General features: G+C 42.8%; 2 long non-coding RNA genes across 2 annotated transcripts in view; one reads left to right on the top strand and one right to left on the bottom strand.

Annotated features, from left to right (window-relative positions):
- Positions 1-988: 988 nt before the first annotated feature.
- On the top strand, positions 989-4,312 carry LOC129022511 (uncharacterized). The gene is made up of 3 exons (XR_008496454.2): positions 989-1,174; positions 1,271-2,595; positions 4,079-4,312. It is a non-coding gene; the product is annotated as an uncharacterized LOC129022511 (long non-coding RNA).
- A 10,698-nt stretch (positions 4,313-15,010) lies between these two features.
- LOC129022623 (uncharacterized) overlaps positions 15,011-25,657 on the bottom strand; it is a 35,066-nt gene continuing 24,419 nt past the window's right edge. Inside the window, exon 3 of the long non-coding RNA XR_008496492.1 lies at positions 15,011-15,086. This is a non-coding gene — a long non-coding RNA (uncharacterized LOC129022623). The remainder of the gene's footprint in view (positions 15,087-25,657) is intronic.

The following is a 25,657-nucleotide window of genomic DNA, read 5'->3' on the forward strand; positions in this document are numbered from 1 at the left end:
CAGGCTAGTCAGAGCCTTAGTCCTCTACATCCATGGGGCCCCTACTGCCTGAGCTAGGCAACCCCTCAAGACCCCAGGGCCGGCCTTGGTGGACAGTTCTCTAATTTCATTCTGGGTAAAGGGACCGTGAGCGAGTGCTCATGGCAAAGTCCCAGAGGATGAACAAGAGGCTCTGAGTCTCGGTCTGCCAGAGGGATTCTAAGAGAGAGAAGTGGCTTAATAAACAAAAGGTGGCAAATATGAGCCAAAAGAAGGCCCCATCCCGTTGTAGTAGACATGCACTTCTGAAGACGGCTCAGTGGATTGGAGACTGTTCCCAGGGCCACCTTGGGAGGCATGAGGGAAGGAGCTTGGGTCAACCCGTCATACCCAAAGCAGAGACACCCTCACTCGGACACTTGCTGAGCAGGGACAAACCGGCTTCACAGAAAATTCATGAAATTTTAGACTCCACCAGAAATTTTAGACTCCATCTACTTATTTCTCCTGGGTTGTTACATTGAAAATCCAGGTCTCTCAGTTCATACCTTTGGGGAGACTCTTCAGTCCTCTCCCCATCTGCTGACATTAACCAAACACAAAGGAGAGAGGGGCCTCAGAGGAGGGTCCCGGGGACCTTGGTGGGCAGGAACCAGCTTCCCTGTGCAGAAGGAAACTTGAAATCAGGAGACTGAGCCTCACCCAGGAACAGGCCCCACCACTGTGCCCTGAGAGGCCCTTGTGGACAGGAAGGGACAGGGCATAGCCTCACTTCGACCCTCTGGGTTTGCTGTGGGGCCAGCTGGACCTGGTGTGGCTGAGCTCCAGGGTGCTGTCAGCCATTCCCAGTTCCCCCATGATCTGGGTGGGGAATACAGTATCACCTCTATCTGTGCAGTGAGCACAGCAACGTCAGGGACACTGTTTTTAGAACCTGGCTGGCTCCCCTCCCCCAGCCCAACTGATTGTCTGTCCTGGTTGCCAGGCACCTGTTTGCATTAGATACAGAACACTCCGCAGGGTTCTGAATAGGCAGTTGTGGCCCACAGGCCACTGGCAAGCAGAGGCAGAGCCACAGAGGGGCTGCTCGTCCCCAAATGTCTCTCTAGCTGCTCTGGAGCTGCTAGGGGCTGCTGTGCTGGTGACGGCTGAGATCATGAGAAGAGCCCCGGGGGTCCCTGGGCATCCCTGGGAGGTCCTGGTTTGTGTTGCTGGGGTGGTCTTAATCATTAAGAGATGACACTTTATAAAGAGGAAAAGAGCTTAGTAAAAGTGTTGTTCTCACCAGCAGGTCCATGGAGAAGGTGGAACACTGGACTAAAGAGACAGGCTGAGGAAGCCCTCAAGTCACCCCTGATGGAGGCCAGACCTTGAATGTTACAATCCCTCTGCTTATCAACCCTTAATAAAAATCTGAGCAAGTCTTCTCTGCATGACACAGGAGGCTTTCTGGAAAAAAAAAAAAAACATGGAAAAGTGAATCTCCTAAGCATTCCCAAGTGATTGATGCAGGACACATCTTAAAAGGATGAAAGGAGGATGGAGGAAAACTTCAGAAGGAAATAACAGACAGTTTGAATGAAAACATCTATTTTGCAGAAAGTCCGGAAGTGCTCGACCAAGAGATTGCGAGATGGAAGCAGAGAGTACAGGAAAGGAAGGAGGAGAAAGAAAGGCTGGAAACCTTTGAATGCACAAATAAAACAGGTCATGAAAGATACCATGAGCCAATTAAAATCTCTGGCTGAAAATTTGCTGGACACCGTGCAGTTGGAAGATTTCACTAGGGACCGCAGTGATGAGGGGAACTTGGAAGCAGAGCTGAAGAGGAAAGCAGAAAATGAAGAAACCACCCCCCTTAAAAATTAAGTAAATTTTGTTAAAGTTATGTGCATACATTCTGTATATACAGAAAAGATATCTAAATTGTATGCACACAGAAGGAGCATTGCCCCCACAAGGAAGAGTTCATCCTAAATGGTGCAGATGAAGAGACTTTGACAAAGGAATTTTCCTGAGCTGTGGGCAGGGATGAGAGCTCAGACAAGTGATGGGAAGCCTCCCAGATGCCAAGGCTTCCCACCCCCAGGTTTCAAGGGAGGAGAGAGGAAGTGATGTCATCTGAGCCCAATGAGGCCCTGTCAAGGGACCAGGGAAAACTGCCCCCACTTTTTGCTCCCATCCTCTCATTGACTGCAGGTGCACAGGCAGCTGCCTGAAAGAGGGCCTGTGAAGTGCAAGCCAGAGGAGTTGGCCTCCAGGGCACAGAGCAGGCAGAAAACAAATTTGGAGAATGACCAGCACTCTTGGGTTTATTTGACTGAAAGTGCTTGTTTTATTGCATTCATTCACATCCATTTATTTAATAAATATCCATGGAGCGTCTATCATGTCTTCTGCACTGTTCTAGGGGCTTGGGATGCAAAGATGAAAAATACCAACCCGATGAGGCCTGCAGACCCCTAGAACTTACATTTTGGTGATGGGCAAGGTCAGGTAATAAAAGACAAGCAAGTGATGGGAATATGTGCTCTGCAGACATTTGCAATCCAGTGATGGGAGAACAGGGGCTATGGGAGAGCACCCAGGAGGCAACATTTAACCTGAGATCTAAAGGTAAGAAGGAGGACCCTGGGAGGGTCAGGGGCAAAATATTGCAGGTAGAAGGTACAGGTAGGATAAGACCAGGAGAACTCTGCTTCTGGGTCCAGGGGAAGCAAAGCAAAGTGAGGTTGTGGGGAGTGTGCAGAGCCCTGTGCAGACGTGACCTCCAGTGCAGTGTGATCACCCAGGGAAGGGTCTTACCCCTGGAGAGGTGGGGTTGCGGGGAAGCGGGCACGGAGGAATGTGTATGCCACCTTGACCTTTTTGGTTGTGGAGAGAATGGAATAAGAATTGGGAGAGAGGCAGGATTTCAGCGAGGGGTGTCACAGGGGTCTGATGTTGGGGTGGCCATCACAAGATGAATCAAGGACAGATCGGGCTGTGTTTGGATGGTCGTAAGGGTCAGAGGAGGAAAGAAAGACACCCTTGGGTGCTTTCTTATGACCCTGTGATGTTTGTCACTGCTTTAAGAAAGCCTTAGTAAAATCTCTGCAGGAGAGCCCCTGACAAAAAGTCAGAAAGGCTTTAGTGTATGAATTACACCAGGGAAAGCCTGCTTTTCCCTAGCATAGAGTATGGCGTGCCGCATGTCTCTCTTGAACTTGCGTTTGGTTCCCGCACTACTCCCACAACAAGGACTGTAGGGGCGGGTACAGGTGGGGCTCCAGTGAAGGGTGGGGGTTCTCAGGTATGATGCGTTTACAGCCTGCATTGAAGCTATATGCAGCTATATGCAGTTGGGAGGCAGCTTTGCAGAGGCCAAGGGCCGTGGTTTGACCTTGGGCAAATGACTTAATCTCCAGGAGCCTCAGTTTACTTATCTGTAAACTGCCCCTTGTTTGGAGATTCCAAGAGGAATTTTAAGTTTATTCCACCAGAGTGCACCACCATTAAATGAGAAAGACTCATGAGCTGTTTAAGTGCTCATGAATGTGGTGGGTGTACATGCTGGGGCTGTGCCTGGCTCTTTCATTGTCCCAGGAGCCGTCTGTGGTGGGTAAGAAGATCAGGGCAGGCTCTCTGGAGGAGGCGGCTCCTGAGCTGAACACTGAAAGATGAGTAGGAGCTATCTCCAGTGCTTTTCAAAATTGAAGGGGCAGATGAATCACTTGCAGAGCTTGTTACTAAGCAGATTCTGATTCATCAGGCAGGGGCCTCAGCCTTGCTTTGCTCCCAGGTAATGCCTATGCTGATGAGATACGAAAGAGTGAGGCTCTTTAGATCATTATAGGGCAGGAGTCAAGGAAAGATGAAGGGACAGGGAAGGAAAGATTTCTGGCCAGGACAAGGCACAGGCAAAGACACGAGGGTGCACACAGCTTGGTCTAGGGGAACAGGAGAGTTTGTGCTCTGGAGCCAGGGACTCAGGAGGGAGGGCAGGACCTGGCAGCAGAACAGATCCCCAACCCACACAGATGGGCTCTTCCTGGTCATCCTCTCCAATGCCCCTATCTACCATGGGTGATCTTTGGCCCCAGAACACTTTATTTTTCAGAGGAGTACAAAGGACCACAGACTGGAGGTCACACTGGGGAAGCAGCCATGGAGAATGCACTCTGCCTAAACACAGAAACAGCTTGTACAAGGAATAGCCTGAAGATAAGGTCAAAGGCTTCAAATCATGAACCAACTCACGAGCTCCGGACAAGCTCATTTGTCCCAGGAGCAGGATGTCCAAGGGCTCAGTGAATCTTAGTGAACACATTAAATACAAATACACCTTATGTCTAAGGATCTGATGACAAATGAGTATTTTTATCTTCTTGGGTAAAATAATGTGTATTCTGCTGTGTTCTTGACTGAAGAGGTGTATATATGCATATAATTATATATACATATGTATACATACACACACATCTATAATTGTGTGTGTGTATAAGCACATTATACAATGCAACACAACACCTATGTGCTTTTTTACTTCATTCTACAAATATCCTCAGTGAACTCCAACCACCACACGTGGTACAAGATTCAAGAAAAGATGCTACATAGGTTGCGTGTACTTTTTCAAGGGTTCCATGCTAGTTAGACTTCTATTTTTTCATTTATTCATTCAACAGAGATTTATTAAGCCCCTTCTATGTGCCAGGCACCAGGCAGATTTGGGAGATACTACTGTGAACAAAACAGACAAGGTCCCGGCTTGAAAGAGCTGAACTTGACTGAGAGGCGGGTGGTGACTGAGGCCTGGCGGATGCAGCGGCTCCCTGCCAAGATCCCTCTCCAGTTCAGTTTCCCAGGAGCCAGGGAGGGAGCTCGCCTGCTGCACAGCATGGTCAGGGAAACTTGTAATTACAGCATTTATTAGGACAGATTAGAGAGCCAAAAGAATCACGTTGTTAGAGGAACAATGAAATTAAAAAAGAGGTTAAGCAAAAACCACAGGAGAAAAACCCATGCATTTGCCAGCTATTACAGGCTCACAAGACAGCAGTTACATGATTGAAATCTCCACCTTAGCCTCTGATCTGCTTAGGCATTTTTAGCTGGAAGAGACCAATCATATCTCTAGTCTTGAGCCTGGGGCCATCTCTTCGGCTGTGTATACAGTTGGGAGGCAGCTTTGCAGAGGCCTAGGGCCGTGGTTTGACCTTGGGCAAATGACTTAATCGCCAGGAGCCTCAGTTTACTTATCTGTAATAATTCCTGGCTTGCAGGCTGGCCATACAGCCATACGATTGAGAAATCATACCTGCGTTGTGACCAGCACATACATTCTCAAAGGGAGGTAACTGCCAGTCAGTGGTAGACCAAGCCATGTTAGAGCCTTCGGCAAAAGGCAAGTTCAGAAATACAGATCCCCTTTATTTAAAATTTTGCTATTTTGTCATCAAGGAATTTATTGCATTAATTTTCATTATATATACAGCATTAAAATAGTATCTATCTGGGCTGGGCGAGGTGGCTCAGGCCTTTAATCCCAACACTTTGGGAAGCCAAGGCAGGAGGATTGCTTGCAGCCAGGAATTCAAGACCAACATGGGGACTCTCAGTCCCCTCCTCCCCCATGAGATAGTCATCATCATCCTCATTTTACAGGTGAGGACATGGAGGCACCGAGACATTAAGTAACTTGAAGGCCACACAGCTAAGCAGCCAGAGTTCCAATCCAGGCTACAGAACGTCAGAGCCTGTGTTCTTAACCAGCAGGAAACACATGGCTTTAGACTTTTACCACAGACACGTGTGCCCAATGTGCAAACCAGCCAACCCACAAAAACTGCTTTGCATTTTTAAGCAGTTGCATTGAAGCTTACAGAGTGTTCCAGTGCGCTAGGAGCCCCACTGACCCATCCCGGGCTGGCCAGGTGGGTTCTTTTCATAACTGTGTGTCTGCGGCATCTGACCCTGCTTGTATCTTCTCCTGGAGGACTTTGAGACAAGACTTCATCTGGGGACACTGAGAGTCCAATGAATGGAGACACTAGGACACCCCTAACTAGAAAAGACAGACGGATGTGCACACTGTCACCCTCTACCTCCTTCCACCACAGACCGAAGGTGGCACACAGGAAGGCACACACTGCACCGGAAAACTGAAAACTGGAAATGTGAATGCACAAGGGGTCGGGGCCAAGAGGACCCAGGAGGAGGCTGGGCCGAGAGGGGGTTAGAAAGTACCCTGTGGGCCATGGGACTTCAACAGTTCACACAGTTGAGTACCCAACTGAGGCCAAGCTTTGTGGGCCAAGAACAAGGGAAACAAGATCAGGGCTGAAGCATGCCCCTTCCTTGGGAGAAACACATGTGCTTAGGGCTTGGCTTTAAAAGAGCTTTTCCTTGTGAAATCCACTCAGGGGCCCCGAGGAATGTCATGGACTGGGTCTTGAGGTGACTCTTTCTTATGCCACTGCATATGACAAGCACTGCAGCTTCCGAGGCCCCCATGGGGAAAGCCCTGAGAGAGGGATGGAGGCTCCCCCATGGCTCCCAGCACACGGGCCCTATCTCCCGGGACACGTTTCTGGTCTGTCTGATGTGATGGTGTCACCTGCCTGTGCTGTTCACCTGCTCCACCCCAAGGGTAGGCCCTGGGTCCTGTGCATTTTGCACTCCTCCCAGCAACACAAACCGGTGCTGGAAAGGCCTTCTGTTGAACTTGCAGGGTGCAACCCGGCTCCTCGGTGGTTGGGAAGACCCCGCACTGCTGCTCTGACTCCCCTCTGTCTACATAGAGGGATATGTTGGGGTCCATGGAGAAGTCATCATGTGATCAAGATCTGACCTCCCCCATCCCATGTTCTTCCGTGGGAGGATTAATCACTGCCTCTCTCTAGCTCCCCTTTCTTAGCTAATCTGGAGTCATAAAACATCTTAATATTAGGCCACATCCATACAAGCAGCAGGTAAGTTCCCTTTTAAATATAGCCTCTCCCAGGTGTTCTGAAGTGGGCGTCTCCCCCACCCCAGCCTACTCACAGATTTCAGCATCCACCCTGAGGGTGTCTGTGTGAAGAGCTTGTCTCCTCCTTGGCCATCCAGTGCCTAGCTGCTCTCCAGTTATTGCTGGAACCCTCATCAGTCTGGTTGAGTCACAAGGAAAAGATGTTCTGCCCCAGGCACTGGTCTGGGGACCGCACACTCTCCTTCTAAGGTTGTAACATGGCTGACTCTTCACCTTCCACCCCAACCAGCATGTCAATCAAAGGACAGGGCCACACAGGCAAGGTAGGTCACAGCAGCCGGTTATTAGGAAAGAGGACTGAGGTTATAATCTCACAGGCCAACTCCTACCTGGAAGATGGTGGCCTTGTTTTCAGGGTCAGGCATAGTTTACCAAAGAATATTTGGAAAACGGCCTTGTTATTTGTAGTTTTTAAGCTGTGCAAGTGAAGATACCAGGAAGAGAGAGCTAGGGTCAGAGTGGGTTGAGCTGGGGTTTTTGTTGTTGTTGTTGTTGTTGTTGCCATTACTAGAAAAGAGACAATGCAAAACCCAAGGCATTGCCTCAGAGCCCAGGGGTAGGGATTCTGGACTCCCTCCACAATGTTCAGGTCATTCTAAAGATGCTGAGAGTCCACGAGGAATGAGATGAAATGGCAGGGCCATGAATCAGTTCCCGTGGTGTTGAAAGCTTCAGGGAGGAAAGCTCCTGGCTCACAGCTGGGTTTTCTTGGGTCCTCACAGTACCATTGCGCTGGTCTCTGTTGCTACAGCTTCTTGGTGGTGGCAATTGCAGCTTCTTGGTGGTGGCAGCTGTGCTCGCTGATCCCAAAGGACCACTATGGTTCCAGAGGAAAGAGTGGTTGGAGAACAGGGGCAGTTTTCAGCAGAAGCACTTGTGACTGAGATAAGACACAGAGGAGAACTCCATCTAAGCCCAAGTGAGTAGCGGCTCTTGGTGACAGAGTGATGCCAGGCCCTACACCACTTGCATTTCTATTCACTGAGTGCCTGTGGAGGGCCAGGCCTGGCTCTGTGCTCTACAAGCCCCTCTTGGCATTCCTTAATTCTCTGGGGTTTGTGTGTGGTCCCTAGTCTATGGTTGAGAAGTAAATCAGATTCAGAAAGCTGGTGAGGCTACAACAGGGCTTGAACTCACGTTTACAGAGAAGCAAACTCCAGACCCCTTTCCCTCTTCTCTAATTTGTTCAATCTTTGTCTCTGTTTGCCTCCCCTCTATCATTCTTTATTTTTCCTGTCTCTTTCTCTCTCCCTTTTCTTTCCCTCCTCTGTCCCTCCTTTCTCTTTTTTCTCCTTTTTTTTCTCATTTTTCTCCTTGCTGTTGTTTGAATGTGTCCTCCAAAGTTCAAGTTTTGGAAACTGAATCCCCAGTGTGCAAGCATTAAGAGGTAGGGCCTTAATAAGTGGTGATCAGGTCATGAAACCCTGCCCTCGTGAATGGATTAGTGTCATTATTGAGGGAGCAGGTTAGTTATTGTGAGCGTGGAATTTTTATAAAAGCAAGTTCAGCCCTCACGCTCTTGCTCTCCCAAGCTTTCTTGCCCTTCTGCCTTCTGCCATGGGATGAGTAGCAAGAAGGCCCTCACCAGATGCAGCCCCTTGACCTTGGACTTCCCAGCCTCTAGAACCATAAGAAATAAATTTTTTTCTTTATAAATGACCCAGTCTGTGATATTCTATTATAACAACACAAGATGATCTTCCCACCTCAATCAACTTTCACTGCCCAACCCAGTTGCACATAGACTGAGTACGTTGCTGGGTCCTGGGCACATGGTGATGCCTGAATATTCTCCCTGACCTGGAGCCTTTGCAAATCTGCTTACTAAACTCCATGAAAACTGTGCTCAGGGTTTTTCATTGAAAAATTCAGGTGAGGTGAATATTTTACTCATCTCTTTTTGGTTGGTTTTAACTTTAATGTAACATTTAATTAATTCTTTCAAATGAACTCTGTGAATACCTAATTCAGGGAGAGGAGCTTCAAAGGAGAGAGGAACATGCTGGGAGACTGAGGATGTACTGGGGGTAGGGAGGAAAGGGAAAGGAAACAGAAACAAAGGAAAAGGGAAGGGAAGAAAATTTAGCATTCCCCAGCATGACTCAAGGTTTTCCTGGTAGTTCCTATAATCTTTCAGGATGATATTGAAGTCAACTTTGAATTTAAATCCTTTCTGAGCCACTGACTATTTACTGACAGTCCTTCTGACCTTTAACTGTGAGCTAAGATTTTCCCGTTGAAAGACTAACAAGGGATTTATTCCTAGGATACAAAGATGGTTTCACATAATTAAATCAATAAATGTGATACACCACATTAAAAGAAAGAAGGACAAAAACCATGTGATCATCTCAAGAGATAAAGAAAAGTCACCGGACAAAGTTCCAAATTTTTCATGGTAAAAAGTTCCAATAGGTGAGAGATAGAAGGAGTGTACCGCAATGCAATAAAGGCTACATATAAAAAGCTCATAACTAACATCACACTCTACAGTGAAAAGTTGGGATCTTTTCCTCTAAGATCAAAAAAAGACAAGGATGCCTACCTACTCTTACCACTTCTATTAAACATAGTTCTGGATGTTCTAGCCAGAGCAACTAGAAGAGAAGTAAATAAAAGGCATTTGAATTGGAAAGGAAAAAGTTACATTGTCTCTATTTGCAGACAACATGATCTCATATATAAAACATCCTAAAGGCTCTACCAAAGAACTGTTAGAACTAATACATTCAATAACGTTGCAGGATACAAAATCAATATGCAAATATCAGTAGTATTTCTATATAAGAACAATTAACTATCTGAAAAAGAAATCAAGAAAACAATCCCATTTATAGTGGTACCTCCCCCCAAAATTACTTAGATGTAAATTTAACCAAGTTAATGAAAGATCTGTAGACTGAAAACTATAAAACATGAATGAAAGAAGTTAAAAAAGACACAAATAAATAGAAAGATATTCTGTGTTTAAGAATTGGAAGATTTAAGGCCAGGCGCGGTGGCTCAGGCCTATAATCCCAGCACTTTGGGAAGCCAAGGCAGGTGTTGCACGAGGTCGGGAGTTCAAGACCAGCCTGGCCAACATGGTGAAACCCAGTCTCTACTAAAAATACAAAAAATTAGCCCTCTGTGGTGGCAGGCGCCTGTAATCCCAGGTACTCGGGAGGCTGAGGCAGAGAATTGCTTGAACCCGGGAGGAGGAGGTTGCAGTGAGCCAAGATCGTGCCACTACACTCCAACCTTGGTGACAGAGCAAGAATCTGACTCAAAAAAAAAAAGAATTGGAAGATTTAATATTGTTAAAATGCCCATACTGTCCAAAGTGATCTAAGAGTTAAATACAATCCTATCAAAATTCCAATGACTTTTTTTAACAGAAATGGAAAAAACAATCCAAAAATTTGGATGGAACCACAAAAGACCCATCAATGGCCAAAGAAATCTTGAGCAAAAAGAACAAAGCTAGAGGCATCACACTATCTGATTTTAAAATCTATTATAAAGCTATAGTAATCTAAACAGCATAAAACTGCCACAAAACAGACACAGACAAGTGGAGCTGAATAAACAGCCCAGAAATTAATTCATGAATTTATGGTCAATTGAGCTTTGACAAAGATTCCAAGAACATACAATAGGGAAAGGACAGTTCTTCAGTAAATGGTGCTGAAAACATTGGATATCCAGATGCAAATAAATAAAATTAGACCCTCATCTCACATCACACACAAAAATCCCCTCATAGATAAGAGACTTAAATATAAGACCTAGAACCTTGTAAATACTGGAAGAAAACATGGAGAAAAAGCTCTATGACATTGGTCTGGGTAATGAATTTTTGGATATGACCCTAAAAGCACAAGCAACAAAAGTAAAAATGCAGCCGGGCGCGGTGGCTCATGCCTGTAATCCCAGCAGTTTGGGAGGCCAAGGTGGGCATATCACAAGGTCAGGAGCTCAAGACCAGCCTGACCTACATGGTGAAACTCTATCTCTACTAAAAATACAAAAATTAGCTGGGCATGCTGGTGGGCACCTGTAATCCCAGCTACTCAGGAGGCTGAGGCAGGAGAATCCTTGAACCCGGGAGTGGGAGGTTGCAGTGAGCCAAGATCACGCCACTGCACTCCAGCCTGGGTGACAGAGCAAGACTCCATCTCAAAATACATAAATAAATAAATAAATAAATAAATAAATATGCACAAATGGAATTCAATCAAACCAAAAAAGCTTCCACACGGCAAAGGAAATGACCATAGAGTGAAGAAACAACATATAGTATGGGAGAATATATTTACAAATCACACATCTGATAAGAAGTTAATATCCAAAATATGCAGGAAACTCAAACAACTCAATAGCAAAAACAAAAACAAGCAAAAACAAATATAAATCAGTTAAAATGGGCAAAGAATCTGAATAAATATTTCTCAAAAAAGACATACAAGTGGCCAATGGGTATATGAAAAGATATTCAACATCACTAATCAGAGAAATGCAAATTAAAATCACAATAAGATATTAATATCACTTCACATCTGTTAAAATGACTAGTATCAAAAAGATGAAAGATAACAGATGTTGGCAAGGCTGTGTAGAAAATGGAACCCTTGTACACCGTCAGTGGGGATGTAGATTAATACAGCCATTATGGAAAACAGTATGGAAATTTCTTAAGGAATTAAAAATAGAACTACCATATGATCCAGCAATTTAATTTCTGGGCATATATTTAAGGAAATAAAACTGGTGGCTTGAAGAGATATCTATACTTTCATGTTCATTGCAGCATTATTCACAATAGCCAAGATATGGAATCAACTTAAGTATATATTAATGGATGAATGGATAAAGAAAATACTATTCAACCTTTAAATTAGCCCTCATGCTAATTTATTTAGAAAAATTTATTTCTTATGGTTCTGGAGGCTGGGAAGTCCAAGGTCAAGGGGCTGCATCTGGTGAGGGCCTTCTTGCTACTCATCCCATGGCAGAAGGCAGACGGGCAAAATAGCTTGAGAGAGCAAGAGTGTGAGGGCTCTTTAAAAGAAGTAAATTCTGTCATTTGTGACAACATGGCTGAAGCTGGAGGGCATTAGGCAAAGTGAAATAAGCCAGACACAGAAAGATAAATACTGCATAATCTCACTTATATGTGGAATCTAAAAAACTAGGGCTCATAGAAACAAGGAATAGAATGGTGGCTACCAGAGGGCAGAGGTTGAAGGATTGAGGAGATGGTGGTCAACGGACACAAAATTCCAGTTAAACAGGAGGAATAAGTTCAAGAGATCTATTATACATAATGAGACTACAGTTAATAATAATATACTATGCACCGGAAAATTTCTAGAAAGACAGAGTTTTAAGTGTTCTCACTCCAAAAATAAGTATATGAGGTAATGCATATGTTAAAAAGCTTGATTTAGCCATTCCAAAATGTACACAAATATCAAAACATCACGTTGTACACTGTAAATATTTACAATTTTTACTTTTCAATTTGAAAAAAAAAGAAAAATGAAAGAAACCTTCTTGTTGGATTGAGTTCTCTATCATCAACAGGGATGGAGATGTCTTAGGGAAAGAGAAAATATCACCTCTCTCACTGTAAGAAACAGATTTTATTATTATTAACCCAGAACACTGCATTTTCTCTTTGCTGTTGGAAAATTTCTGATGACACCTTTAAAAAATTTACCTGAGATTTGTCTCTGGATAAGTTAAATGTTCATTAAGTGATCACAGAAAGTAAAAGTTTGGGAAACTTTACCAGGAGCGTTTGGGGGAAGCAAACCCTGCGCGGATTTCCTTTGTTCTTGCAATAGCAGTTCCCTCTTGAGTGTGCCTCGGGGCCCCTCAGTTGGCCCTGGGACATCTGCTCACTTTGGGACTCTTTCTGAACATTACTTGGGGAAGGAAGCACTGGGGGAAGGAAGCACTGGGCTTGGGACAGGGCTGGGCCTGCCCCTTCACTGGACCATGACAAGGTTGTTACCTCATCAAGGAGAGGTGCAAAAAGCTTAGGGGCTTGGATTTCTAGATTTCGGTGCCAACTATGCCACTTACTGGCTTTATCCTTGGGGAATTTATCTACTCTGTGACCCTCAGTTTTTTTCATCTTAATTATTAATACGTACCTCATAATGTGACTGTGAGGATTCACTTAATAATATATGGAAAACCATAGAATAGTGCCCAGCATCTAGGAAGTGCCACAGCCCCCTTCAGCAGCTAGCGAAACCTGCAGACCACTTTTCAGAGTGGTATTATTATTTTTATTTTTTTCTAGGTTTACTGAGTTATAATTGAAAAAATAAAAATGGAATATAGATGTACAACATGACGCTCTGATGCATATATCCATTGTGAAATGATGACCACAATCAAGCTAATTAATGTTATCTATCACTTCACATAGTTCAACCTTTTTTTGTGGTGAGAATACTGAAGATCTACTCTCTTAGCAATTTTCAAGTCTAAAATACATTACTATTAACACAGTCACTGTGCTGTACGTTAGCTCTGAGGACCTTATTCATTTTATACCTAAAAGTCTATACCCTTTAACCAACATCTCCTAATTTCCCACTCTCATCCCTACTGCCACCTCTGGTAACCAGCCTTCTCCTCTGTTTCTGAGTCCAACCTTCTTAGATTCCACATATGAGTGAGATCATGCCGTGCAGTGTTTGTTTTTCTGTGTCTGGCTTGCTTTCACTTAGCATAATGTCCTCCAGGTCCACCCATGTTGTTGCAAACGGCAGAATCTTCTTCTTGTTAAAGGCTGAATAATATCCCTGGGTGTGTGTGCATGTGTGTGTGTGTGTGTGTATCACATTTTCTTCATCCATTCATCCATCAATGGACACTAAGCACTAAGGTTGATTCCATATCTTGGCTATTGTGAATAATGCTGCAATAAACATATGAGTCCAGATACTTCTTCAAGATACTGATTTCATTTCCTTTAAATATATGCCCAGAAGTGGAATTGCTGGATCATATGGTAGTTCTATATTTAGTATCTTGAGGAATTTCCATACTGTTTTTCATAATGATTGTAGCAATCTACATTCCCATCAACAGCGTACAAGGGTTCCATTTTCTACATGGCCTTACCAACATTTGTTATCACTTATCTTTTTGATAATAGATATTCTAGCAGGTATGAGGTGATATCTCATTATGGTTTTAATTTGTATTTTCCTGATGATTAGTGGTGTAGAGCATCTTTTCATATACCTGTTGGTAATTCATATATCTTCCTTTGAGAAATATTTATTCAGATCTTTTGCCCATTGTTAGCTGAGTTATATGTGAGTTGGTTTTGGTTTGTTGTTGTTTTTTGTTTTTGCTATTGAGTTGAGTTCCTTGTATATTTTGGATATTAAATCCTTCTCAGCTGTATGGTTGACAGATATAGTCTTGCATTCTGTAAGTTTTCTCTTCACTCTGTTGATTGCTTGCTTTACTGTGTGAAAGCTTTTTTAGTTTGATGTAACTGTGTTTGTCTATTTTTGCTTTTGTTGCTTGTACTTTTAGTGTCATATCCAAAAAGTTATTGCCCAGACCAGTGTCATCCCCTATGTTTTCTTCTAGTAATTTTAAAGTTTCAGGTCTTATGTCTATGTCTTTAATCCATTTTGAGTTAATTTTTGTGTAGGGTTTAAGATAAGAATCCAATTTTATTTTTATTTTTTGTATATGGATATCCAATTTCCCCAACACCATTTATTGAAAATTCTATCCTTTCTTCATTGTGTATTAACATCAGAATAATATTTTTAAATACATAAAATTCCGAAGATGACAAAGGAAACCAATTATATTGGAATGCATACAGAGTTATAATTCTGAAAGAGTAATACATGTGCCTCTTTGTAAACACATCATATATCAAACTGCAGTGACAGTTCTAACAACTATTGCAATTTCAAAGTCATGTTGAGTAGGAGGAGTACTTTGAGATTCTGAAACAATGTTCTTGTGCTATGAAATATCCATGATTTTGATTGGTGATGATATCCCAGGTCTTGTTAATGCTGCTGTAATCTGTTGCTTCCATTCCATAGTTGAATAAAATGCTTGATATCTGTTGGAAATTAGTAAAAATAAAAATGTATTTTTTTCCATCCAAGTTCATTCTCAGACCCTGAAGAGTCACTTCTCTGGATTCTGCAGCAAAGTTCCCAGCTGGGGCAGCAAGATTTAGGCAATTGAAAAGAACATACACCTTGTTCTCAGTGGCAAACCACATGGAAAGCTTTAAATGTCAGAGAAGAATTCTGCCATTTTACTGACTTTTTTGTAGTTCTCCTAAGAAACAAGTGTTAAGTGACAAGCTTTTCAGAGGAGATAATTTTCTCCCAAGTGGTCTTTTTATTTACCTGAATATTAAGTTCAAAGATACTCTAGTCTCTCAAAGGAAACCTGTGGGTGGAGTGTTTTTTAAAATGTCAAATTCCAAACGAAGCTGAAGGGCACAGCCTCAAGAAGGCTCTGTGTTCACCAGTGCACAGGGACCTGCCAGCCCTTTATTGCCATTGTCTACATAACATTTTTCAAGTTCTCTGAGTTGTGAGGCTGTCAGTATGGAGACTGCTATTTTTTCTGCTATTAAATTTTTTTTCCTCCAACTTTTTTTTCTTTTTCTTTTCTTTTGAGATACAGTCTCGCTCTGTCACCCAGGATGCTGGAATGCAATGCAGCCTTGAACTCCCAGGCTCAAACAATCCTCCTGCCTCAGCCTCCCAAGTAGCTGGGACTACAGGCATGCACTGTGATGTGGTTTGTCTGTGTCCCCACCCAAATCTTATGGTGCATTGTAATTCCCAATGTTAGGGGAAGGGCCTGGTGAGAGGTGATTGGATCACGGGGGCAGATTTCTCCGTTGCTATTTTCGAGATAGTGAGTGAGTTCGCATGAGATCTGATGGTTTAAAAGTGTGTGGCACTTCTCCCCACCCCCTCTCTCCTGCCACCTTGTGAGGAATGTCCTTGCTTCTCCTTCACCTTCTGTCATGATTGTAAGTTTCCTGAAGCCTCTCAGTCATCTTTCCTGTACAGCCTATGGAACTGTGAGTTAATTAAACCTCTTTTCTTCATAAATTACCCAGTCTCAGGAGTTCTTCATAGCAGTGATGATGAATACACACCATCACACCCAGCTAATTTTTCTTTTTTAGTAGAGATGTGGTCTCACTATGTTGCCCAGGCTGTTCTCAAACTCCTGGGCTCAAGTGACCCGCCTACCTCGGCCTCCGAAAGTGCTGGTATTACAGGCGTGAGCTGCCGCACCCAGACCTCCTCCAACTGCTGCTGGTTGCTATCATAGGCTCTCACTTGGTGTCCACCTAACATGTCCCTTCAGGAAGGCTGCTGTCCTGACATTCGGTAGTGGAGGCCTGGTGTTGAGCCCACCCTGCATTTCTGCCCCCTTCTCTGGCTTTCTGGGGATGCCCTCCTCAACCTGAAAATGACTTCCAACTCCTCAGCACAGGGGTGGGCACGTGACCCAAGCAGGTCCAGGATTCCACAAGATCCCAAGCATGAAGAATCCTATAATCCTGGGGCTCCAGTGGCCGTCTTGTTCCTTTTGGAGAACTAACCTACTGCAGAGAAAGTAGTAGAGCTAAAAGAAAGAGACAGAATCCTGATAGCATCTGTGACTCTGGATCCAGCTATCCATAAAGCCCCATACCCTAATCTGGTCAATTACCCAAGTCAATGAGTCCCCTTAGAAGCTTAAGCCAGTTTGATCTGAGTTTCTGCCACTTTCAGGAGGAAGAATCTTATTGGTATATTTTATAATAAACCTGCTGATATGCAAACTGTTTTCAATAGAATGCTCTGTCCAGAGTCACAGTGGAGTCCATCGGAACAAATAAGGTCAGACAGCTCACAGCTACAACTGGGCTCATGCCTTCCAAGTATCAGTCATAACAAACTTCCTCTGTGTGAGTCCTCAAGGCGTTCTTCCTCCGGGGGAATCACTCCCTTTCCATTGTCCTGATACTCTCTCTGTGGGGCTGTAGAGGAGTGCATGGCTTTTGCCCTACTTCCAAGCCTTCTCAGGGAACACAGCAGGGACAAAGAATTGAAGGCTCAGCCTCGGCCATGGCCCATCAGGCCGACTGCAGTCTTCTCCTGGGAGAAGATCCAGAGCCTCAGGCTCTGGGCTCCCATATGCAGGGAGAACCTCCGACCCCAGAAATTGGAAGGAGCTACCACTCCCTAGGAGACATCTTTCCTTGAGCTTTTTCAAGGGCTGAACAGAGCCCACACTTGTTCACGGAATCCATGGGCCTCAGCACATCAGAGAGAGGAGAAGAAATTGACCCAGAGTGTAACCCACCCCCATCTTCGGGCCCCACCAAGAATTGTCAGTGATGCCAGAGGAAGAGGCACCTAATTCAACAGATCAATGGAGACACATCACCCACAAGCACCACTTCTCTACCATTTCATCCCACACTGGTACCTGATCATCAACCGTTGCAAACACTCATTGCTGTAATTGTATCATTAGTTTCAATCACAGCCAATCTGGGGCTAGCATGTGAATATCCTTTTCTGTTCCCACTGCTGATGAAATTTCAGAATTATAAGGTGAATGAAACCTAGTAGATTAAAGTAATTGTGAAACTGATGCTAAAGAACAGTCCTGTTCCCCATGCTGCCTAAACATGTAATTTCAGACATCAAACAGAATCTTTAAGCTGAAATAAAATCTCTACTTAGTCTAGCACCATTGTATTCTCTGTATGGGATGAAGGCAGCTCTTACCGCATCTATTAAGATTTATTATTAAAATTGCCTGGGAATTAAAAAAATACATTTTTTCCCTTGGCAAAGTTAGCACCAAGCTATCTCAGTTAACTCTCTGGAGGAGAAAAAGGGAAATAGTGGTTGTGAAATTTGAGACTTGCAAGAGTGCCCAGGACTGCCTAGGTATAGACTAGACTGTTCCACCTAAATATTCCCATAGAAAATGCCCTAGGTGAAGTCTCCAGGTATAGTTTTCAGAGCAAAGCCCTCACCCAGTTCTTCAGTTTCCATAATACATTAGTGACCACACTAAATCTTAAAGTCCTTGCCATCAGTTGACATAAAAGTCCAATGAGAACTCTTGCCTTACCAGGGAAGGCTAAGCCCCAAAAAAGCTGTGTGAGCTGTTGTATGTTGAGTCAGGCTCCAGCCGGTCTTCTACCCATTGCTAGAATAACAAATCAAGTCTCCTGCTTCAACTGGAACTCATGTGATCTTCACCCTCCTTGAAAGACAGCCCTGTCCTAACCCCCTCCAGAGCTGCCACATCCCTGGTCCCCAAACAATCAAGTGAGGAGGGAAGGCTGCTGGCCACCCACAGGGCCCTGAAAGTACAGCATGTTGACTCAGGAATAATCCAAGCCTATGGGGGGAGGAACAGGACTTTATGGAAGCTGGGAGAGCCCTGGAGACTGAAGAAGGAGTCACCATGGCAACCAACTCTCCAGCTTTCATTCTCCTCCCCATCACTTGATCCAGACATTCTCCTTCCAGAATATAAGGCCTGACATCCATCCACTTCCTATCGTGTGGTCACAGGCAGATCTCTCTACCCACTGGCAAAGAGTGGGCTGATGGAAATGAGCATTGGGTGCATGGTGCTTGGACTGGGTTTCATGGTTATCGCTCCAAAATCCATGGCCTTTTCGGAACCTCAGAATGGGACCTTATTTGGAAAAAGGATCTTTACAGATGTAATGAGTTAGTATAACATCATTCTGAATGAAAGTGGGCCCTAAATCCAATGACTGGTGTCCTCTATAAGGAAAGAAAACAGAGACACAGAGACACACAGGGAAGAAGCCATGTGAAGGCCAACGCAGAGGTTGGAGGGATGCAGCTACAAGCCGAGGAATGCCAAGGACTGCAGCAACCACCAGGAGCTTGGAAGAGGCATAGAAGCTACTAGAAGGAGCCAATCCTGCTGACTTCTGGATTTCACACTTCTGATCTCCAGAACCGTGAGAGAATACATTTCTGGTGTTTTAAGCCAAGCTGTTTGTGGTGCTAAGGCAGCCACAGGAAATGCACACAGCGCCACATGAACACTTCAAAATACAGCCATTGCAAAACCTCAAACCTAGAATCTAATTAGCCTGAACCAGCCATTAAAAGAAAAAGTTATGTATGCCTGATAACCATTCTCCATATTTTTAAGGAGACAGAACCAATAAGAAAAAGAACATAGATAAATTAATTCCCCCGTTTGATATTTATTTTACAAGTAACCTTCCAGGGAATTCCCTGGTATGAACAAATGCATGCATTATGAACTCATCCAATGATATTGAGTTCACTGCTGGAATCTGGGCAAAACATTGCAAGTTGCTCAGTGAAAACAGGTCCAATTGTGTTTGGTTTGCTCTAAGTCAGCTGCAGGGAGGCACTGCTCTGCCACAAGACAAGAGGGAGGAAAGCTGGGGAAATCAGATAGGTTTCCTTGTTGCAGGTGTGTTCAAAGGAGGGTTGGAGCATCTTCCACTGACTTCACCTCTGTGAAGCTCCTCTCCTGTCTTCGTAGTGAGAACAGAGATGGCTGTAAGTCAAATACACCTGGAAAAGGCATTTGTGGACCAGACCATCCATGCACTGTGTTAACTAACCACTTAAGGCGAGCAGCGTTACAGGCCTGTAGTTGTGGAGGCAGGAGCTACAGGGACATTTCTGATGTGGCTCCAGCCCTCCACGATGGTATGATCCCGTTGAACCCAGAATCCCAGCACATGTGGACCAGTCAGGAAGCAACTGACTGAGAGTGGTAGAGGACCCAAATTTCCTCGGAGGTATTTACTTCATTGAGAAAACCCACAGGGCCACTCCAATCCCACATCCCTGGCATCCTGTGGTTTATGGGCGTGGGGCCACTTGCCTGTTGGAGGCGTGATGCGTGATCCCCAGTATTTGCTCTGCAAGGCCAGGCATGGGCTCACCGAGAAACGACCTTGCCTTTGTGTTGTCCTCCTCCTAGACAATCCATGGGACAGGCCGGCCCTTTGGAGGGTGCTTCCTCCTGTCCATCCCTCACTGGGGAAGCAAGAAGGCTCTGGATTGCCTGCCCCCCAGCCACCTGACATGAGTTGGGCACAGGGAGTGGCATTAGCCTGGGGCATTAATCCCCTCTGGTAGATGTCCCAACAAACATGCACCAATCCGAGACAGGGGCAGGGCACCAGGGGAAACTGTAGTCTCCTTTGCTTTGAATCGGTTATTATGGAGGACTTTATCACAAACAGAGAATTACATTCCCAAATATTCATTCTTTTCAACACAAAGCTTAAAAGGTATTGCAGTTTGAATTGTAGTTGAGACACGACTCTGTAGTACCCACTACTGCATAAGGTTCAAGTCCAAAATGATCCACAGTCTTTTTCTTCTTTAATATTTTCTCTTATTCACAGAGATGTAACACTGTACCTTCTATTGTAGGTGCTCCAATCTCAGGTATACCATTCAATAATGTCTTACATATGTCTACAGCCATGCAACTGCCTCCCAGAGCAACATCTCAGACATTTCCAGGCCCAGCAGACTTCCTGATATTCCTTCTCTTTCAATACAAACCCCCGGTCCTACAGGTAACTGCTATTACAACTTCTAGTACCATGTGTTATTGAGCTTCATATAGATTGGAATTGTACAATGTGGGCTCCTTGAGATCTGCTTTCTTCTGCTTAACGTTACGTCTGTGAAACATCTTTGCATGGGGCAACAGTTTATTTTTTTCATTGCTATGTACTATTCCATTGAATGCATATGCCCCAATTTATTTAGTTCATCCTAACGTGGACGGGTATGTGTTGTTTTCTGTTTGGGACTATAATATATAAAGGAGCTAGGACCTTTCTCACACATCTCTTCGTGGCCACAGCCCTCATTTCTTTGGAGAATATGCCCAGGAGTTTCTGGGGCATGGAAATATGTATGTTTAACTGTAGTAGACACCGCCAAACTGTTTTCCAAAACTGAACCAATTTACACTTCAACCATCAGTGTATGAGAGCTCTTGCTGTTGCCCACCATTGCCAACACTTGTTGTTGTCAGTCCTTTTAATTTTAGCCTTTCTAATGGGTGCATAATGGTATCTTACTGTGGGTGTAATTTGCATTTTCCTCTTGGCTGTAATACTGGGCATCTTCTTATGTGCTATTGGCCACTTGTATTTTCCTCCATTATGGGGGTCTCTGTGAATCACTCTATTACGGGCCTGATAGTTAATATCTCTGGCTTTGGAGGTCATATGGTCTTGTCCCCACTACTCAACTATGCTGTTGTCAAGCAAAAGCAGCCATGGGCAATGTGTGAATGAATGGGATTGGCTGTGTTCCAACACAGCTTATTTATAAAAACAGGCTGGGATGGGAGGTGGATTTTGCTGGTGAGGCTTTAATTTGGTGACCCCTGCTGTATTGTAATGTGCCTGCCCAAGACTTCTGCCCATTTTAAAATTAGGTTGTCTTTTTATTCATACAAGTTCTCTGTAAGTTCTAAATTCCAGTTTTATATTCTTAATCATTTATCACATTTTGAAAATTAAAAAAAAAAAACATAGTTATTATGTTGGACCATTCCTATAGCTTTTGCCCTGTGTTTCTACCATAGTCCCCTAAGAGATGAGATCACTCTTGTGACAAGAGCTTCCTGCTGTTACCCAAGAGAGCTGTCTGCTGCCATCTTTGTCCCAGCATGACAGTGTGGCAGCCCAGCCCAGAGCACTGTGGCTCTGCTTGTAGCCTTGGGGAGTCCCACTGCCTAGGCCAGGCTGGGTGAAAATATCCTGACTTCTTGGAATGGACACAGTTTTCAAAAGGAGCATAAATTTAGTCTGCTAATTCATGTATATACCATGAGGTCAAAATTGAGGGATCTGGGCACAGATTCCTTTTCCATTCTTAGCCAAATGCTTTCTAGGTTGGGCATCAGTTGATGGTGCAATTGAGAGGAAATTGCCCAATTATTTTATTGCTTCACTAACAAAATGCTTACTGTCTTTGCATTGTAAAATCTTTTTTCATTTATAAGCTCCCCAAGGGAGCAAAAGCCATGCACAGTGGTGTGCCAGGAGCCTCATGATTGTTTTGCCTGTTATCTTATTTGAGCAAATATTAGTATCTCATTTTGCAGCAAGGAAACTGAGGGTCAGAGTAGTTACATGAATTGATCGAGATCAAGAGATTAAATAATTGACCAAGTCAGAAATGTTTTACTCCAAAGTCCATGATCTTCCCCATGGGCCCATACTGTGGTTTCCCTTTCATATAAAGATGGGGCTGGAAGGGCCATTATTGAATATCTGGTCAAGTTCCCTCACTTGATGGATGAACGCTGAGTTCTGGAAGGAGTCAACCAACTCATCACCCAAGGTTCCCCCAACAAGCTAGCAGCAAAGCTTGGATGAGAACCCAGATTTCTAAGTTCAAAGTCTTCCTCACATCGTCCTTTATTTAAATAATTTTGACTGTACTCCATCAACCATAATACAAGCTATATAAAAACAGCAATTTATTTTGTCTAAGACTATACCTAGTGTCTGTAATAGCATCGAGCAATTGAGATGTTCCATTTGTTGAATAAATGGACTGTAAGACAATAAGTAGTAGGTGGTTCGATTACAACCTGCAAAGAAGTTTTGATGCTCTTCCTACTTTTCACTCCCTCTTAAGTCTTCATTCAAGACAAAGAAGCTTATTGGATGCCCAACATCAGCCAAGACCAAAGGCCAAAAGGAAATGCACAACATCAGGCCTTTTTTTCTTGTTCAGTAATAAAATCTGTAGCAATACAATAATTTGTTTCCTTTACAGATACTTTAATCAAAAAGAAACATATCAAAATATGGTAAATTCTACTTTTTCATCCAAGTTATCCAATTGGCTTTAGAATGCCAATTATCCTTATTTTCAATTGTATTCATTTCCAAATATACAGCTTCTTAGAAATGTAGGGACACTATTCTCAGCCCTTAAATGTGGAATTTATCAACCCCTGTACTGTTTATTTTTGTGCAATTAGCAACATCACTTCTGGGAAAAAAAAAAAAAAAGGACTTTTGGGACTGATAAATGTATTTGTGACATTTTCCTCTAAATATCTTGCTTCTTTATGCATCCTCTCATTTTATACTGAGCTTGATCTAGGGGAAGTTTGGGTAAACAGATCTCTTTTGAGTAATTAGTGTCCAATTAAGCCAAGGTTTCATGTCTGTGTGAGTCAAGCCTCCTTTTCCAACCCCTGGGAAGAATTAAGTAGGTCAGGTCTCTGTTTACAAAGCAAGCCCCAATGCTGTTGACTATCCAGGGGATTTTACAAGTTATTCCCAGTAGCTGGACAACTAGATAAAGCTACTCAAAAAATTTGTATAGGCCTTTGCTGCTGTGCAAGGGGCAACGTTGGCCATCCAGTGATCTAGGTCCTTCCTTTCTGCATTTGTCCTGTGGGAGTTTCCACAGACTGTTACGTCACCAAGAAGCTTCATCCTGAAACAAAAGGAAGGTCACAACCCTGATCTCATGGTCAAAAGATCATGACACTATCCTTCCCATCATAAGCCCTGTTTCAAATGACTCAACTTGAATGGCAGCTGCTCTACTGGCAATCTTTTGTGCATGATTTATTTTTTCCAACTTTGTATTCCAAAAATTTTCAAATATACAAAAAAGATAAAAGATGAATACGAGGAACATTTGTATACTCACCACTTAGATTCAACAATCATCAACATTTGGCTGAACCATTTGAAAGTGAACTGCACTTTAAATATTTTTGCATCTATCGCCTGAGAATAAAAACATTCTCTCTAATACAAAGTAACACTGTAACAAAGAATGATTTCATTTAAGTTATCAAAGTAGTCAAAATAAAGTTGTTCATAATATTTTCTTATTATCCTCTTAAAGTCTATAGGATCTGTAGCGATGTGTCACTTTCATTCCTGATGCGGGAATTTGTGTCTTCGCTCTTTTTTTCTGCATAAGTCTAATTAGACGTTTATTAATTTTATTAATTTTTCCCCAAAGAACCTGCCTTGGGTTTCATTCATTTTTTTAGTTTCGGTAAATTTAATTCATGTCTGCTTTTATGTTTATTATTTCCTTTTTCCTATTTTTGGAATTTAATTTGCTTCTTTCTAGCATCTTGAAGTGGAAGTTTTGATCTGTTTTTAGCCATATCTTACCTATTTTAATATGCTGCGTTTTTGTTCTTAGTTAGTTCAAAATATTTTTAATCCTCCTTGTTATTTCTGCTTTGACCCATGGGTTATTTAGAAATATGTTGTTTAATTTCCACATATTTGGGGACTTTCCAGATTCTTCTGTTGTTGACTTCTTATTAAATTCTATTATAGGCAGAACATAAACTTTTTATGATTTCAATCGTTTTAAATTTGTTGAGGCTTGGTCTTTGGCTCAGCACATGGCCTATCTTGGCAAATGTTCCATGTGCACTGGAAAAGAGTGAACATTCTGTTGCTATTATATGGACATATTTACATCAATTAGTCAAGTTGGTAAATAGTGTTATTCACTATTCAGTAAATAGTGTTGCTGAGTTTCTGTTTACTTCTTCTATAAGTTATTAGGAAAAGAATGCAGAAATTTCCAACTATGATTGTTGATTTACCCATTCTTCCCAGTTCATCAGTTTTTGCTTCATTTATTGTGTGCATACACATTTAAGATTGTTATATCTTTGTGATGCATTCACCCTTTGTCAGTATAAAATGTCCTTCTTCATCCTTGCTAATAATCATTTTTCTGATTTCTGTTTTCTCTGATGTTAATACAGCCACTCTTACTTTATTTTGAGTATCTGCATGAAATATCTATTTCTATCTTTTACCTATTTTTGTCATCACATGTGAAGTGAATTTCTTGGATAAAGAAAATGTGGTACATATACACCATGGAATACCATGCAGCCATAAAAAAAGAATGAAATAATAATCTTTGCAGCAACGTGGATGCAGCTGGAGGCCATTATTATAAGCAAATTAATTCAGAAACAGAAAATAAATATTACATATTCTCACTTATAAGTGGGAGCTAAACCTCAGATACATATGAACATAAAGATGGGAACAAGAGATATTGGGAACTCCAAAAGGAGGGAAGACAGGAGGGTGGCAAGGGCTGAAAAACTTTTTATTGGTACTGTGTTCACTATCTGGATGATGGGATCAATAGAAGCCTAAGCCTCAGCATCACACGATATAACTAACCTTGCAATAAACCTGCGACAAACCTTGTAACAAACACATACCACTGGAATCTAAAATTTAAATTTAAAAATTTAAATAATAATAATAAAGTAAGTTTCTTGCAGATCGCACACAGTTTTGTCTTTCATTTTTAACAAGCTCTGTCTTTTGATTGGGGTGACATGTTATGTCATTATCAACATGGTTGAATTTAAATCTACCATCTCCCTTTTTTTTCTATTTGTCTCATCCCTTTTTTATTGCTTTTCCTCTAAATTTCCACTTTCTTTTGGAATATATTTTTTCTACTCTATTTATAGACACTATTGGCTGATAAGCTATACTCTTTTATTATTTTAAGTAGTTCTTCTAAGATTTACAATATTCAAATTTAACTTTTCACAGTCCATATAGATATAATA

Source organism: Pongo pygmaeus, chromosome 22, assembly GCF_028885625.2.
Source record: "Pongo pygmaeus isolate AG05252 chromosome 22, NHGRI_mPonPyg2-v2.0_pri, whole genome shotgun sequence".
Lineage (NCBI taxonomy): Eukaryota > Metazoa > Chordata > Mammalia > Primates > Hominidae > Pongo > Pongo pygmaeus.